At 43.4% G+C, this 17959-nt stretch overlaps 1 protein-coding gene across 2 annotated transcripts in view; it reads right to left on the reverse strand.

The window, feature by feature from the left end:
- Positions 1-15042, reverse strand: part of LOC109890644 (double-stranded RNA-specific editase 1) — a 64518-nt gene extending 49476 nt beyond the window's left edge. For both annotated transcript variants that reach the window (XM_031824473.1, XM_031824472.1), the window contains exons 1-2: positions 14829-15042; positions 2281-2367 (exon numbers count right to left, since the gene is read on the reverse strand). The gene's annotated coding sequence lies outside the window, so the exon portion shown is untranslated. The remainder of the gene's footprint in view (positions 1-2280; positions 2368-14828) is intronic.
- Between the last annotated feature and the right edge of the window lie 2917 nt (positions 15043-17959).

A 17959-nucleotide genomic window follows, 5' to 3' on the forward strand; every position in this document is an offset into this window, starting at 1 on the left:
ATCAATAATTTATGAACAGCAGCGTAGCGGTAGTAATAAATGTAATCAATAATCATTTTAGCAGCAGCTTAGGTGTGAGGGGGAGAAGTAGTTGTTAGCCATTAGCATTGTGATGACCGGGGGATGGAAGATGTTTAGAGCCTTGATGCACCTGTAACGCCAGCCGGACAGGAGCATGGAGAACTGTCCATGTCTCTGGTGCCTGGAGTCTTTTGCAATGGGCTGGGCTGTCCGCACCACCCTCTGTAGGGCCTTCCGGTCGAGGGCGGCGCAGTTGCCATACCAGATGGTGATATAACCAGTTGGGATGCTCTCGATGGTGCAGCTGTAAAAGTTCCTAAGGATCTAAGGGAGAAGAGGCACTGCCGTGCCTTCTTCACGACTGTGCTGATGTGAGAGGGCTTGGATTTATTGATCGCTGTTCTGTGTTTGTTTACCTGGAAAAGGGCTTTATTTGTGTATAACTGTTAAAAAAAGGGGGAAAAAAGTCCCTTCCTTTCAGCCAATTAGAGTGCTTGAATGGACATTTGGACAATGGCTTCGCCCACTCTAGCTCAGAGTGTTGTTCCAAGAAGGCGGTGCACGTTTTGGCTGACGACCAAGTTGACTATTTACTCTAGGAACATTGTGCGTGCATCCAAGAAAATCACAAGACATTCTGAGTATCACAAGTTGATTCGTAAATAAACTAAAGAGAGTGTGTGTGTTAATACTATGTGTGATGGGGACGAAGATAAAACTGAGAAGCATCCGTACTGTCCTCGCCAGACAACCTGTAGTGTGTCGGAACCTTAACAATCAGCATTAAGTACTAGCGGGTGGCGGCGTCTGAAGCCAACCGCTCAGATGAGCTCCAAGCTAGACGTTTTTTCAATAACCAACATGGATAGAACGTTAAACTAAATGATTGTAGACAGTAGAGAGCTTCATTACTAATGACTGTGTGGGTCTATATTACACAGAGAGGGATATTAGTCAGCCAATCAGTGGCTTTGACACAAGAATACCCGAGGCAATTCCTGTTCTTACACCCAATGGCCTTGAGTTATCTGGCGGTAGCCAACTGAAAATGAGAACCCACGGAAGATGAAATACGTTTCATAGGCAGTTAAGCACATCACTCATCACAATTCTCACCAGGAAGGGAGGAAAAACATGCAGTCAAGCGACACCTGGTATGGATGGTTGGTGACTTGCTCAGATTTCTAGCCTCATTCAGTAAAAGAAAGCTATCAACACTCTTCGAGGATGATTGTACGGGACACTGAAATGTGCGGTAAGCTACTTTTATAAACAGTTTGTCTTCGCAACTTCAGTTACGTCCCTTTGTTGTACTGCAACGAGGTCAGAGCTGGCCAGAGGAAGTGACCGGTCAGGTTAGCGTGTTAGTGGAGAATAATGACTCTGACCACCACTAACGTCACAGTAACGTCACACAGCGCACACACACACACACGAAAACTCCTGTCCTCCGTCCCTTTCTCCTTCCCACCAGAGGGCTAGGGGTGCGGCGCAATGACTCAGCGCCATCCAAATCGGGGCAGGGAGGTCGAGGACAGGGGGACAGGGTTTGACTCGGCAAATCTAGCCTTCTCCCACAGGGCAGAGCAGCGCTGCATGCTACCCTGTCACGTGTCCTATTCCCCCTCTCATCTGAGTCCCACTGGTCTGACTAAGGGGACAGGGATGCGAGGCTGCTCTGGGCCACTGGTAGCCCTCAAGGCCCCTGTGTGTGAGTAGAGGAGCCCTGGTCACGTGGGGGGCCCTCGTGGTGCCTTCAGCCTGGTACCGAACCACAGTTGTAACAGGTAAACGGCTCACCTATAGGAGGGTACAGAGCCACCTGAAGGTTGACTAAGAGGTGTAAACACTGAGAAACAGGGTATTTAGACTCTTCCATGTCGAAGGAGGCAACGACAACAACGGATTTGTCTAAATAATCCATTGTCAAAGTAACCCCTGTGTGACGGCACCTTCTCATCAACCCAAAAAAAGCAGGGATTTCTCCAGTTCATCACAGGAAAGCGATCTCTTCAACAGATCCTCCACAATTATTCAACGAGTGTTGAGTTACAAAACTCCATTCTGAAATGCACACACTTGCCACAGACATTATGTAACTAGAACTAAGCATCTCTAAGCAAACACCGTTCCATCTTACTGCTACAGTATCTTACTCTCAGACTCTCACAGTCTGAACCAGAGAAAATAACTGTTACGAATTCTATTTTTATGGCCTGAAAAGCCTTCAAAGCCACAGATGATATCTTAGTTACTCACAGTATCTTGGAGAAGAGAAGCAGGAAGTAGATCAGGGTCAAGGGTCATCAATCAGTTTACGCACTGTTCTGCCAGTTCAGTTCATCCCTGTAAAAAAGAGCAACACAGCAATGTTAAGTAAACGGCATTAGTAGCCAGCTAAACTAGAGCCACTGACCTACACAAATGTAGGATCTTAATTTGAGCCAGTTTACTACAGCAGGAAAATAATCCTGCAGCAACAGGAAATGTGAATTATAATGAATTGACATTTATTGTAGGGATTGATACATTTTTTGTTCAGGCAAGTTTGCATTTCCTGCTGCAGGAAAATACTCCGCAACAAAAGAGTGATCAAATTAAGATCCTACATCTGTACGAGAACTCAAAGAACAATGGGAATCCTGGGTATAACCTCGGTCGTCTGTAATGCCCCGAAGCATGGTGGCCAGGCTCACTCAGCTCAGTTTGTCAAAGAGGGTTTTAATACAGATGGGTAAAGTGGGGCATGGTAATGAGATAATAGTGCCAGGCTAATACTCTGCTAACTCTGCTGGCCAATTCACGTCCCCCTCGACAGAGGGACGAGGGACAGTGCAGGTCTATAGAGTGGAACTAAAATAACCACTTCGGACAGGATGAACACTCTCATGACCAACGTTCCCTCTCATTTTTTCCCGACACTGAGCATATTTCAGGTCTGCTGAGCGCAAACTTGAGCGTTGTGACAATTCTGTGCAAATTCCAGTGTGTGTTTACTGTTTAACACAGAGGCTGTACCCGCTTTAAGTTACAGTTTTGACAGTGGCCAAGTAGGCTACTGTGGCTACTTGATCATAACGTAGGCCCACCAGAGTGGCCTACCATCAAAAGCAATGGAGATATGGAAATAACATGGAAATAACTGTTCTATCATTCAGACTACAGTAGCAGCCAACATGTGTTGAATATAGGCCTGGATTCCATGAGACTTGAGGGGGAAAAAAACATGCAGGGCTTCACATGAACCTGTTTATCCACTTGTCCTTCAGACAAGGAGGTGACGATAAATGTTGTGTCGTTTGATGCAAGAAACCACTTGACCATTACCACAGAGAATCAGACAAATGATGCTACCCTCTTATCTTATTCTAGCCTGCCTCAAAATACAACACTGCCCCTTTAAGTTAAATATAAGCCTTTGCAAAAATGTCTAGCACTGTACACATTTTGTGCTCTTGTAGGAAAGCAATCACTCCTCTATTGCTGACTACATATGATCCAATTACTCACTAACTAGCATAGGATAAACAAAATGTGCACGTGGCTACATGCAGCTCTCGCTTTGGTCTCAAAACAAGCGCATAACATGTACCTACCGGTACAGGCCTTTTGCCAGGCTCGCCGTCGTGTGGTCAGTATGTTACAGGGTAAAAGCTCAATCTCCTGCTGCTGATATTTCCACTGCAGGGAAGTCTCGGGGCTACTGCGTGCACGCACGCGCGCACTTTAGAGGGAACATTGCTCATCACCACATATAAGCCCTTACAAGCAGGTGTATTCACGTCGTACCCTGGAGGGTCCAAGGTACGGCTGGTGTCCCAGGTCTAAATGAGTCCCTGATCAGAGGGGAATATATATTTTTTTAAAGCAGTGGAACTGACTTCCGGGTCCAGATTAGAATTTGATGGACACACAGCAACCAGAAAGACAGACACACAATCTCCAAGTCCAGTGGGTCTACTTTGCCCATGTGATGCCCGGCACCAGTACAACGCTGACGGGTCAGACTAGTGGCAAACAAAATACCAATGTTCTACCTTGTTGAGCAGCAAGCCCAATCAGAGACTGGCTGGTGATGGGACCCTGATGAAACCCTGATGAAGACAGCGCCGCTGTCCAAACGTCGATTGTTATTTATTACATGTGTTGCATGAGAGCCAATGAGAGGGTGTTGCCTAACTTTTCTGGCAGCGCTATTGTGTGTCAGTCAACCACCTTCCGTGGCTCTTTGGTGGAGGTAGGGGGTTCCTGGCTGATTCCCTCCCAGGAAACGGAACCGCCAGCTGAGCACTCAACCTGACCTGGCTCTGCACCGCACTGCACCTGACCTGCAGCGGTGACGACACTGCACCAGTCCCACGGCACAGTCCCGGTCACGGTGACCTACATCTCTCCACCGCTCTCGAACTGAGCATGATGGATGTAGCCCTGAGCTAGCATAGTGGCAGGGAAGAACTCCCTAGAAGGAAGAAACCTCGAGCAGAACCAGTCTCAGAGGTTCACTCTTAGGACAAAAGGTACTATCTGGAACCATTTGAATAACCCTTTTGGTTCCAGGTTGGACCCTATGAACAGAGCGTTCTACGTGGAACCCAAAAGGGTTCTCCCTGGAACCAAAAAGGGTTACCCTATGGGGACAGCCGAATAACTCTTTTTTTCTAAGAGTGTAGATAGTGGTGTCTTATCAGCCATTCATCTCCCTGTCATGGGGATACATCAACCAACATGTCCTCCGATACCATACGCTGTCTGTTTGAAACAGGAGGGCCTGTTTCAGACAAGCTGCCTGCCACAGACGCAAAGGCCTTATTAATATCACCCCAACATCATATATAATTCATTGAGGCTGAATGGCTACAAGTGCAGGGGAGAAAGGAAAGAGGGAGGGAGAAAGACAGATGGAGACAGAGAGAGAGAGAAATACAGATAGAGAGGGAGAGAGAAAGAGAAAGAGAAAGACAGAGAGAGCGAGGGAGCGAGAGAGAAAGGGAGAGAGAAAGAGAGAAAGACATACAGATAGAGAGAGACAAAGAGAGAGCGAGACAAATAGGGAGGGAGAGAGAGAGAGACAGAGAGACAGGGAGAAAGAGAAATACAGATAGAGAGGGAGGGAGAGAAAGAGAAAGACAGAGTGAGGGACTGAGAGAGAGAGAGGAAGGGAGAAAGAGACAGAGAGATGAGAGAGAGAGAGAGAAAGAGAGAAAGCGAGACAAATAGGGAGGGAGGGAGAGAGAGAGAAAGAGACAAAGAGAGAGAGGGAGCAAAATAAAGATGGAGCGAGAGAGAAAGGGAGAGAGAGGGAGACAGAGAGACAGAAAGAGAAATACAGATAGAGGGAGAGAGAAAGAGAGAATAGAGACAAAGAGAGAGAGAGAGGGAGGGAGAAAGAGAGAATAGAGACAAAGAGCGAGAGAGAGAGGTGTTGTTTGCTGATGATCTGGTGCTTCTGTCACCAATCAAGGAGGGCCTACAGCAGCACCTAGATCTTATGCACAGATTCTGTCAGACCTGGGCCCTGACAGTAAATCTCAGTAAGACCAAAATAATGGTGTTCCAAAAAAGGTCCAGTCACCAGGACCACAAATACAAATTCCATCTAGACACTGTTGCCCTAGAGCACACAAAAAACTATACATACCTTGGCCTAAACATCAGCACCACAGGTAACTTCCACAAAGCTGTGAACGATCTGAGAGACAAGGCAAGAAGGGCATTCTATGCCATCAAAAGAAACATAAATTTCAACATACCAATTAGGATTTGGCTAAAAATACTTGAATCAGTCATAGAGCCCATTGCCCTTTATGGTTGTGAGGTCTGGGGTCCGCTCACCAACCAAGACTTCACAAAATGGGACAAACACCAAATTGAGACTCTGCACGCAGAATTCTGCAAAAATATCCTCCGTGTACAACGTAGAACACCAAATAATGCATGCAGAGCAGAATTAGGCCGATACCCACTAATTATCAAAATCCAGAAAAGAGCTGTTAAATTCTACAACCACCTAAAAGGAAGCGATTCACAAACCTTCCATAACAAAGCCATCACCTACAGAGAGATGAACCTGGAGAAGAGTCCCCTAAGCAAGCTGGTCCTGGGGCTCTGTTCACAAACACAAACACACACTACAGAGCCCCAGGACAGCAGCACAATTAGACCCAACCAAATCATGAGAAAACAAAAAGATAACTACTTAACACATTGGAAAGAATTAACAAAAAACAGAGCAAACTAGAATGCTATTTGGCCCTACACAGAGAGTACACAGCGGCAGAATACCTGACCACTGTGACTGACCCAAAATTAAGGAAAGCCTTGACTATGTACAGACTCAGTGAGCATAGCCTTGCTATTGAGAAAGGCCGCCGTAGGCAGACATGGCTCTCAAGAGAAGACAGGCTATGTGCTCACTGCCCACAAAATGAGGTGGAAACTGAGCTGCACTTCCTAACCTCCTGCCCAATGTATGACCATATTAGAGAGACATATTTCCCTCAGATTACACAGATCCACAAAGAATTCGAAAACAAATCCAATTTTGAAAAACTCCCATATCTACTGGGTGAAATTCCAGTGTGCCATCACAGCAGCAAGATTTGTGACCTGTTGCCACGAGAAAAGGGCAACCAGTGAAGAACAAACACCATTGTAAATACAACCCATATTTATGCTTATTTATTTTATCTTGTGTCCTTTAAACCATTTGTACATTGTTAAAACACTGTATATATATATATATATAATATGACATTTGTAATGTCTTTACTGTTTTGAAACTTCTGTATGTGTAATGTTTACTGTTAATTTTGCTCACTTGCTTTGGCAATGTTAACACATGTTTCCCATGCCAATAAAGCCCTTGAATTGAATTGAATTGAGAGGGAGGGAGAAAGAGAGAGAGAAAGAAAGAGAAAGAAAGAGAGAGAAAGAGAGAGAAAGAGAGAAAGAGAGAAAGAGAAAGAAAGAAAGAAAGAGAGAAAGAGAGAAAGAGAAAGAAAGAAAGAAAGAGAGAAAGAAAGAGAGAGAAAGAGAGAGAGAAAGAGAGAGAGAAAAAGAGAGAGAGAAAGAGAGAGAAAGAGAGAGAAAGAGAGAGAAAGAGAGAGAAAGAGAGAGAGAGAAAAAGAGAGAGAGAAAGAGAGAGAGAAAGAGAGAAAAAGAGAGAGAAAGAGAGAGAGAGAAAAAGAGAGAGAGAAAGAGAGAGAGAAAAAGAGAGAAAGAGAGAAAGAGAGAGAGAAAGAGAGAGAGAGAAAAAGAGAGAGAGAAAGAGAGAAAGAGAGAGAAAAAGAGAGAGAAAGAGAGAAAGAGAGAGAGAGAAAAAGAGAGAGAGAAAGAGAGAGAGAGAAAAAGAGAGAGAGAGAGAAAGAAGTACAGATTGAGGGAGGTAGATAGAGAGAGAGAAATAGGGAGGGAGAAAAAGATAGATGGAGACAGGAGAGAGCGAGGGAGGGAGCGAGAGAGGGAGAGGGAGAAAAAGACAGGAATGGAGACAGGAGAGAGCGAGGGAGGGAGCGAGAGAGGGAGAGGGAGCGAGAAAGAGAAAAGGAGAGAGAGGCCAGACCAGACTGCTGAGACTGAATTGTCGGGGGACCCCACTGAGGATCATTTGCTAACAGCTTCACGCCACACGTGATAAACAGTATACAGAAAGCAGGAATTTTCACATGCATGTCTTGCATTGTTTATTCCTATTCACACTCCCATCACAAACAAACCCAATGGCATGCACGCACATACACAGACAGTGTGAGGAACACCTGCTGAGATGCTCGGGAATCAACACCGAGTTGATCTGAGAGGTGTGTGGAGGACCTGTTTAATGAGCACGGTGTCCCCTGGCCTGTTCTCTCGCTTGCACACACACAACCTCACACTGGCACAGTAAAACACACACACACACACACACACGCACGCACAGTCTTCTGGCCTGTTCACTATCTCTATTAAAGAGACCGGTTATGAATCATTAAAAGGACCACAGCACCATATTACAGACGCGGGCACGACCCCTGTGTTAGAATAATAACACAGGGGGGGGGGGACAGTCGGGAAGTGAACAGCACTGGCTCCGTGTTACAGGGGGGGGAGAGGAGGGATGAGGTGACGCAGGACACTCCTTTGCTCGTCTCATTATGTGAAGGAGATCAGATTATGCATGCATGATATCGAAACATATTAGTTCGCCCGAGCCAAAAATGACAAAGGAATAATGTCTAGCCTATGTTTACCCTACCGAACGACTGTAATGACGTACTGATGGCATGATATTTGTTGTCTGTGGCGGGTGCTGGTTTGGTAATAACAGCGCTGGTCAAATGAGAGATACAGCGAGATCCTGTCTATTGAAACAGCATAAAAGGCATCCTGTGGTTTCTTGGCTCTGGCCAAGCATCTCCAGCAGGCAGAGACAACATTTAGGAATCTAGTAATGAACCAGTGTCCTTTGTACCCCAGTTGATTAGAGTGTTGGAGAGAGATGAAGGAGATGAGAGACAGACAGGGAGGGAAGAGTGGGACCAGAACCAGCCTTCGGGGAGAGAGGCCTCTCAAACCCAAATGAGCTTGTCAGCAGTACTCCAGTCCTCAACCAAGAGGAGAACAGTGGGCCCAACGTCCTACACAGTCACTTCTATTATTCACTCACACAACGAACAAATCGCCCCCCTGTGGACCGAGGTGTTTTCCAGTCATTTACGGTGTAATATTTTCAAGGTTGCTTGAAATTCAACGTCTTTTTAAAAGACCCACGGGCTGTGTAGCCTGGCAGAGAGTTACTGGATGAACTCAGCCGTCAGTCATTCAGTCAGTCATTCAGTCAGTCAGTCGGTAGCTCTGAACCATTCCTCTGTGTGTTACTACAGAGAACTAATATTAGCCTATGTGATTGCCTCAAATAGAGGAGAGCCCTCTCTCTCGCTCTCTCCCTTTTAGCAAGTTAATGAAGTCAAGGGGACCGGAAATAGCGAAGCAGTTTGTTTAGAATGTAAACTGAATAATTTTGCCTTTCAGTAATCTAGATGGTATGGGAAAAAAAAACAAGCATTTCACTACACCAGCAATAAGATCTGCTAAATATGTGTATGTGACCAATAACATTTGATTTGAAACATTTTGCCCATCGAGCACCCATAGCTAGTACCCGTAGCTAGTACCCATAGCTAGTACCCATAGCTAGTACACATAGCTAGTACACATAGCTGGTACCCATAGCTAGTACACATAGCTAGTACACATAGCTAGTACACATAGCTAGTACACATAGCTAGGCCTACATGTATATGAAGAGGGACTTGAGTTCAACTAGAAAGGTGAGAGAGGACACTGGACAGAAAGAAGCTCAGGAGGGATAAAAGTGAGAAGCTGTGTTATATTGATGACAGGGCTGAGAGTCCAAGGGGCTGGGAAGGTACGAAAGCACCGCTCTTTTCTTTGCTGCAGTGGAGAGAAACCTTCTGAAGGGCAAGAGGTTGGGAGGTCTACACTGCTCCTGTCCTGAGAGGGTTACGCAATCACACTGTCTTAAGCTCTGTCTAGACCACCGTCCACAGCACTGATGATACTTTGTTAAACTAGCCAGTTGGTCATTTTAGGAAAAACCCTACTAAAAAGGTCACAGACCAATGGACATCTGCACCTTCATCTCATAACCTGTTAACATGACAGCCATATATACGATCATAAATATTCCACAGACGGCAATAGAACAAAGTGGCCACTATCACTTTTAATGAAGTGAAGTGATGGCATTCTCTCTTTGCAGTGGCAGTGATGGTGTTTATCTGAGGAAAAGGAGAGGAGGACAGATAGCGAGAGAGAGAGAGGAGAGGACAGAGAGGGAACGATAGATAGAGACAAGCGTAGAGAGAGAGGGGGGGGGGGATGAAAGAGAGAGCAATAGAAAGAGAGCGTGGAGGATAGAGAGGGGATATATAGCTAGCTAGAGAGAGAAAGAGGGGGGAAGACAGACAGACACAGGCAGAGGGGTCAATAGCTAGAGAGAAAGAGAGCGAGAGAGGAGGAAAGATGGAGAAAGGTAGAGAGAAAGAGGGAAGGATAAATAGAGAGAGAGGGGAGGATAGATGGAGAAATTAACCTGGAGAAGAGTCCCCAGAGCAAGCTGGTCCTCTGTTCACAAACACAAATAGACCCCACAGAGCCCCAGGACAGCAACACAATTAGACCCAACCAAATCATGAGAAAACAAAAATAAAATGACTTGACACATTGGAAAGAATTAACAAAAAAAACAGAGCAAACTAGAATGCTATTGGGCCCTAAGTACACAGTGGCAGAAAACCTGACCACTGTGACTGACCCAAAATTATGTGCAGACTCAGTGAGCATAGCCTTGCTATTGAGAAAGGCCGCCAAAGGCAGACCTGGCTCTCAAGAGAAGACAGGCTATGTGTACACTGCCCACAAAATGAGGTGGAAACTGAGCTGCACTTCCTAACCTCCTGCCCAATGTATGACCATAGAGACACATATTTCCCTCAGATTACACAGACCCACAAAGAATTCAAAAACAAATCAGATTTTGATAAACTCCCATATCTATTGGGTGAAATACCACAGTGTGCCATCACAGCAGCAATATTTGTGACCTGTTGCCACAAGAAAAGGGCAACCAGTGAAGAACAAACCCCATTGTAAATACAACCTATATTGTATTTATTTATTTTCCCTTTTGTACTTTAACTAATTGCACATCGTTACAACACTGTATATATACATAATATGACATTTTAAATGTCTTTATTCTTTTGGAACTTTTGGAAGTGAAATGTTTACAGCACATTTTCTATTGTTTATGATCTATTTCACTTGCTTTGGCAATGTAGGCATACGTTTTCCATGGCAATAAAGCCCTTAAATTGAATTGGAGAGACGGTATAATGGAGGCCCATTTGAATCGTTATAGAAAGAGGTAGTGAGCCATGCTGTAGAACTGCACAGCACAGCCCTGCAGATAAGCAAATCTATTTGTCCATTATTACGGCTGTAGAACAAGGCAGACAGGCTAACATGCTAACAAGCGACACTAATCTCTATGAGGCTTAAATGGATTCCTTTACAACAGTTCTGTTGTTGTCACCAACACGAACTCACACCCACCCACCTACCCACACACATACACACACACAAATCCCCAATTACAATTAATTGGAGAGAAAACAAGACACATTGATTATAGTATTATTATATTATTAACAGCGTGCAACAATGAAAGAGCGGAGGTTGCCTTATATCCCTACAAAACACTATGAGAAATTATAGGAAGAAGCCTACAACACTGTGGCCTGATGCTGAGAAATATGACCACATTGAAATTCATAGTTGTAGCCCTAGGCCAAATCCCCAAAAGAAATCGATCCAAGTTTGACAGAGAATTTTCCTTCGAAACCCCCCAGCTCTTATCGGTAATTACAGCGGATTCACTGTTCTGTTCTCTCAAATCATTTCCTGCCATTTAAATGTCACAACGAGTGTGACAGAGAGGAAAACAACGTCTTCTCTTCTTCATCACATTTTACTGCTCGCTGCTGTGTGCGTGTGTGTGTGTGCATGTGTGTGCGTGTGTGTGTGTGCATGTGTGCGTGTGTGTGTGCGTGCATGTGTGTGTGTGCATGTGTGTGCGTGTGTGCGTGTGCATGTGTGCCATGCCTGGCCTCACCCTCAAATCAGCAAGACTGTTGAAAGGTTACAAGGAGCTGCCTTGCCTATAATTTAAAAAAAAAGCCCCAAGTTGCCTCACTCTCGACAGCTACAAATACATCCGTGACTTCAGCAAAATGGATCTAAGAACAGCATGGGGGGGGGGGGGGAGACTGTTATCGCTCCATGTCAATGTCCTCACGTAATGCTACAGCCATTTGACCAGTCGTAATGTTTTCCTCAGGCACACAATACAGCCTTTATCCACTTGACATGAGGGCACATCATACCAGGGCATAAAGAGAAAATATACATTATTAAATATACATTATGTCAAACGCTGTGGTGCATTATAATCAGTTAACCCAACTGTTATGGGTGGTGTGGAGAAGAAATCGACCCCGTTACGTAGCGGGATATTCTTTTTGAGGATGTATCGTAGTGACAATATCGCGATATCATTGTTTTGCTAGTTTGCTGTACCTGCACCAAATCTCCAGTATAGCTTGTTCCCCATCTTCTTTTTTTAAATAGGGAGCCCATTTGTTTCCAGCACTTCTATTTCCATGACTGATCAAAACAAATGTTCTCATGGGTCTCTCTTGTCCATCTGTAGCAGATATATGGTGAGCAATATTTTTGGAACATCGAAGCTGTAACATCATAAGCTGTAAATACCTACATACCTATGTGTTCTGCATTATTGGGGCATCAACTAACAACACCATCCAAGACAAATGTATTGTTGTCGCTTTTAAAAATCGCACAAATGTCCAGCAATGTGAATAATAATTTCTCCTCCATTTCTGTTCCATGAGAACGTTTTATACAGCACAGTAGAAGGTCCCCATATTAGAGATATTCTCATTATAATGATGAGGACTAGAAATGGCTCACTATGGAGGTTAAAGGTCAGAGAGACACATTAATAACGGATGGAGAGGCTTCACAAGTTCCCCTCAAATCCATAACCTCTATTTCCGACTACACTCTCCTCTCCCCTAATCCCTACTTGTCCAAAGCCAGACTAGCCATAGCATCCTTGTGCTCTAAAATCACTCATTTGAAGCCACTAGTCTGCTTTAAAGGGGCTTATAGAATCACAGAAAAGGCCTCTCGAATGTAGGTGGAGGGGACTTTTCGCTGGCCATCTCTGTTGCCTATCGATGGAGAGCTTGGGCACTTTTCAAAACATGTTTTCGAACTAAAACAGGTAGTCTATAGTCTCTAATTTATATATATTTTTTATCAATCGTTCAAATCTCCAAGGCTCTCAAAAATGTTAGGAATTTGTGCCTCTAGTGCAAATCAAAAGGCTAATTGTGGACCTTTTTAGTGAAGAATTGTTTTCTATGTGTTTTGCTTTTCGTACATTGATGTGAATATTGATGTGTATATTAATATGTATATTGATGTGTATGTTGATGTGTATAGTGTATATTAATATGTATATTGATGTGTATGTTGATGTGTATAGTGTATATTAATATGTATATTGATGTGTATAGTGTATATTGAGGTGTATATTGCTGTGTATACATGGCTCATCTGTAAAAAAGAGACCTTGGTCTCAGCATTACTCCCTATCAAAAACATTTTTTTTCCTAAATAAAATGGAATACAATTTCAATCTACAATAAACAAAGATGAATAAATTAAAGAATTTGATCAATTAACTATTTTTTTTAAATCAGAAACATCTTTGATGGCATTGTTTCCAGTATTATTCATCCAAATATCATATTTATGCTCAAAATGAATACCTCATCAAAGCTCTATTGACGTAAAACTAAAGATAAATCTAACTACTGAAACGATAAAGAATAAAAGATGCAATTTCATAAAAGCAGTTGAACTATTCTACTCACCAACCAGAGACTCAACCAGGTTTATAAACACACACATTGAAACACCCAATAAGTCAATTGAGGATGTTTGGCACCCGAGGCACTAACCACTAACCGTCAAAAGGCCAATAGGTTGACAGACTGAGAGGACATAGATTTTTGTCCACTGGAGCTTTGCTTGGGGTGTGAAACTATTTGCCATATGTGATGTCCTAATGTCCTACTTTAAACCTGACCCAAGCTAAGCCAATCATGTTTTTGGTTATAGGGAAATGGAGAAAGTGTAATAGATTCATTTCAATGTACTAAACATGAAGCCAAAAAGTGTTTGAATAAAAAACAAACTCCTGGGCCAAAGGGAAGAGGCATTCAGCGGAGTGATACACGCTATAGCCTACATTAGGTCAAATGTGTTATTACTATGTTTAGTGATATAACATGTGGTTATGACCAAAACATGTGGGTGAGGTTTCTTTCTAAAGGGACAGCAATCACTTTTAGGCCATAGGGCGGATTGTAGCCTAGCAGTAGAGTGTTGGTCCAATTAACAGAAAGGTTGCCGGTTTGAATCACCGCGCTACAAGGTGAAACATCTGCCGGTGTGCCCTTGAGCAAGACACTTAATCGTAATTTGCTCCAGTGCCGCCATACTACTACGGCTGACCTGTAAAACAACACATTTCACTGCACCTATCTGGTGTATGTGACAATAGAATGTTTTTCCCCCCAATAACTGCCAAAGCATCCTGTTCATAGATGTATACAGCACTGTAGCCTATTGAGGGAAATGTAAACTTGTATGCCCTTGTTCACACCTGCGTGTGCCATGTATAGAATGCCCTTATGGAAAGTCAAACCACAGATGCAATTGCCATTTAGGACCTCTTCTGGTATCAGAGAACTGTTATGTGGTGAAGAGGTGTCGCAAGGTTCCTTTCAAATAAAATGAAACCATCCCATGATCACAGAGATTTGACTGAAAGTTTCTAATAGGCCTAACAGTTATTTTATTTGGAATAAAGGCCAAATGATCACCATGGTGATGCTAGGGGATGCCATCTCTGTCGTGATGGGAATAGCTGCCTTAACACTGCATGCGATGTGAAATCGGGGGGGGGGGGGGGGGGGTTATGCAATTTTTTAAAGGGCATAAATATAAACAAAGCGTGTAGCCTAGGCTACTGCATTGACCAGAGTGGCTATTTGAACAGATATGTAGACGGAAAACTATAGCCTACGTTGGATAATAGAATAAAACATGACTGATCTCGTATACAATAGATCATATAAAACGCCGGTACTTACAGTATCTCGGGCAACCAAAGAGGAATTGTTCTTTTCACAGTTTGATCAATCTACAGTCCCTCGTCCTCTGTCAAAACCCGCTCACTAAACACTTGACGGGTGATGTGTGTCCAGGCGCGCTTACGCTGAATACCACCGAGCACAACAATAGTGATGAACCGCAGCGAAACTTGGCAGGCAAAAAAAAAAACATCTACGCAGCCAGAAAGAAAAATTAAGAGAAGCACTGACTTCATTGGATAAGGAAATGTTGGAGCGATGCTGTTGCTTCCTTATTGGACACTAGTCAGACGATGCCCTTCCCGATTGGATAGGCGGGAAAAAAAATAGGTGGATACGAATAAATTGGACGTGATTGGTGAATTTTGACAAGTGAATTGCGCACGACGATTGGACGCAACCATCCGAATCTTTTACTCTTTTCAAACGTGTAACTTATATTATCCTGATATTAAATGTCTTTATAGAGCATTCATAAAGGCGTTATGCACTATGCATAGATGCTTCTCAAATAATTTATCAGCAAAGTCATCATTTATAAAGCATTCATAACAGTATCGACAATTACCTATGTATATTCTGAGGAATTATATGCCATATCAGAAGCCAATTTGCCCAGGGCCTCATAAAAGGTTATAACGGGTTTATGAATGCTTCATTAATTGGGGCCATTATTCCTGGTGTGAAAAAAAAGTGGTAACAGACTTAAATAGTTAATAGTCAGCACCCTTAACTTCTGTTTGAAGTCCTTCAATGTAAAGAACTTACAGAGCACAAATGTTTCTTCCATGGCCATGGCTGTGTTTATCTTAATTATGGTTCATCATTCTTAAGTGACGCATCCTCTCAATTATGTAGGCACATGCGCAAAATGGCAAAGCTCCCTTCACTCCACATAATCTTTAATTTATGTTTTACATTTATTTAAGTTTAATTTAAGTGAAACTCCACATTTCTTTATAATAAATTACTATCTTTGAAGAGACCAGGCATAAATTATTGCATACTGAACAAAAATATAAAGGCAACATGCAACAATTTGAAAGATTTTACTGAGTTACAGTTCATATAAGGAAATCAGTAAATAAAAAAGTTATCTATAGATTTCACATGACTGGGAATACAGATATGCATCTGTTGGTCAAAAATACCTTAAAAAAAAGGTAGGGACATGGATCAGAAAATTTGTCAGTATCTGGAGTTACCACAATTTTCCTCATGCAGCACAACACATTTCATTCGCATAGAGTTGATAAGGCTGTTGATTGTGGCCTGTGGAATGTCGATCCACTTCTCTTCATTGGCTTGCGAAGTTGCTGGATATTGTCGGGAACTGGAACGCACTGTCGTACACGTCGATCCAGAGCATCCCAAACATGCTCAATGGGTGACATGTCTGGTGAGTATGCAGGCCATGTGAGTATTGAGACATTTTCAGCTTCCGGGAATTGTGTACAGGTCCTTTGTGACGTGGTGAGGTTTGACCCAGGTGCAGAGAAAAGACCAGACGGGGAATCAGTGGTTAAGGACAAACATAATACTTTACTGAGAAACGGTAGCCGCAGGATCACAGTAACACGGGAAAAACAACAAACACTAAGTCTCGAAAACTCACTTAGGAGACAAACGTACAGGGCAAACACTTCAAGCTTCTGCAAAGGACAACAGAAACGCACCTCTTTAAAACAGGGAAATCATAATGACTAATAGGACACACCTGAATGTCATTAATGTCTCTAAGATGGTCTGTCGCCCTCTGGTGACAGGTGGAACCATGACATCCTTGCAACATGAGGCCGTGCATTATCATGCTGAAACATGCGGTGATGGCGGTGGATGAATGACACAACAATGGGCCTCAGGATCTCGTCACGGTATCTCTGTGCATTCAAATTGTGTTTGTTGTCCGTAGCTTATTCCTGCCCATAACCCCACCGCGGAGCACTCTGTTCACCACGTTGACATCAGCAAACCACTCGCCCACACAACGTCTGCGTTTTGTGAGGCCAGTTGGGCATACCATACTGACAAATTCTCTAAAATGGCATTAGAGGAGGCTTATGGTAGAGAAATTAACATTAAATGATCTGGCAACAGCTCTGGTGGACATTCCTGCAGTCAGCATGCCAATTGCACAGTCCCTCAACTTGAGCCACTGTGGCATTGGGTTGTGTGACAAAACTGCACATTTTAGAGTGGCCTTTCATTGTCCCCAGCACAAGGTGCACCTGTTTAATGATCATGCAGTTTAATTAACGATTTGATATGCCACACCTGTCAAGTGGATGGCTTATCTCGGCAAATGAGAAATGCTCACTAACAGGGATGTTAACACATTTTTCCCCAGAGAATTTGAGAGAACTATGTTTTTGGTGCGCATGGAACATTCTAAGATCTTATATTTCAGGTCATGAAACGTGGGACCAACACTTCACATGTTGCGTTTACATTCTGGTTCAGTGTATAATTTAGGCATATTTGAATTATCAATTTTGAATATGATGATACTTAATAACTACAGTATGCTCATTGTTCAATGCATTTGCACATCCATCTATTATTTTGAATATCTGTAAATACACTGTCATGGCCAAATTTGCAAACTACAGAATAAAGTGCGTGTGTGTGTGTCAAAGATTCACTGACTCACCGCACCTGCCTGGAGGGAGAACGACTTGGGGACTAGTCACGTCTGCAAACAGTCCTGAAGACGTTCCACAGGAGCCAGCCAGCCAAAACAATGATGAGCAGGGAAAATGTGTTCAAACCACACACACACACACACACACACACACACACACACCACCGCTGGCTTCATGGATGAATCACATAATAGCTGCACTCTGGTGAGTCGCTCCCCAATGTCCTGAAGACTGTAGCCGACAACAGAGCATTGTGGCTAACAGTCACTTGTAGTTAGTCAGAGCCACAAAAGACATGGGGATATGGGAATCTGTAGTTTCTTTAACATCGATGGAGAAATTCTGCATAGTACTGTAAGGCACCATTCACTCATTCATGAGTAGGTTACGAGCAGATGACTGTGTTGTACATTACCCTAATGAAAGTCATGGAGGGTGTTGTTTTTAGCTAAGCCTACCCAAGATGGTACATAAAACTACAGTAGGAGT

Source organism: Oncorhynchus kisutch, linkage group LG5, assembly GCF_002021735.2.
Source record: "Oncorhynchus kisutch isolate 150728-3 linkage group LG5, Okis_V2, whole genome shotgun sequence".
Lineage (NCBI taxonomy): Eukaryota > Metazoa > Chordata > Actinopteri > Salmoniformes > Salmonidae > Oncorhynchus > Oncorhynchus kisutch.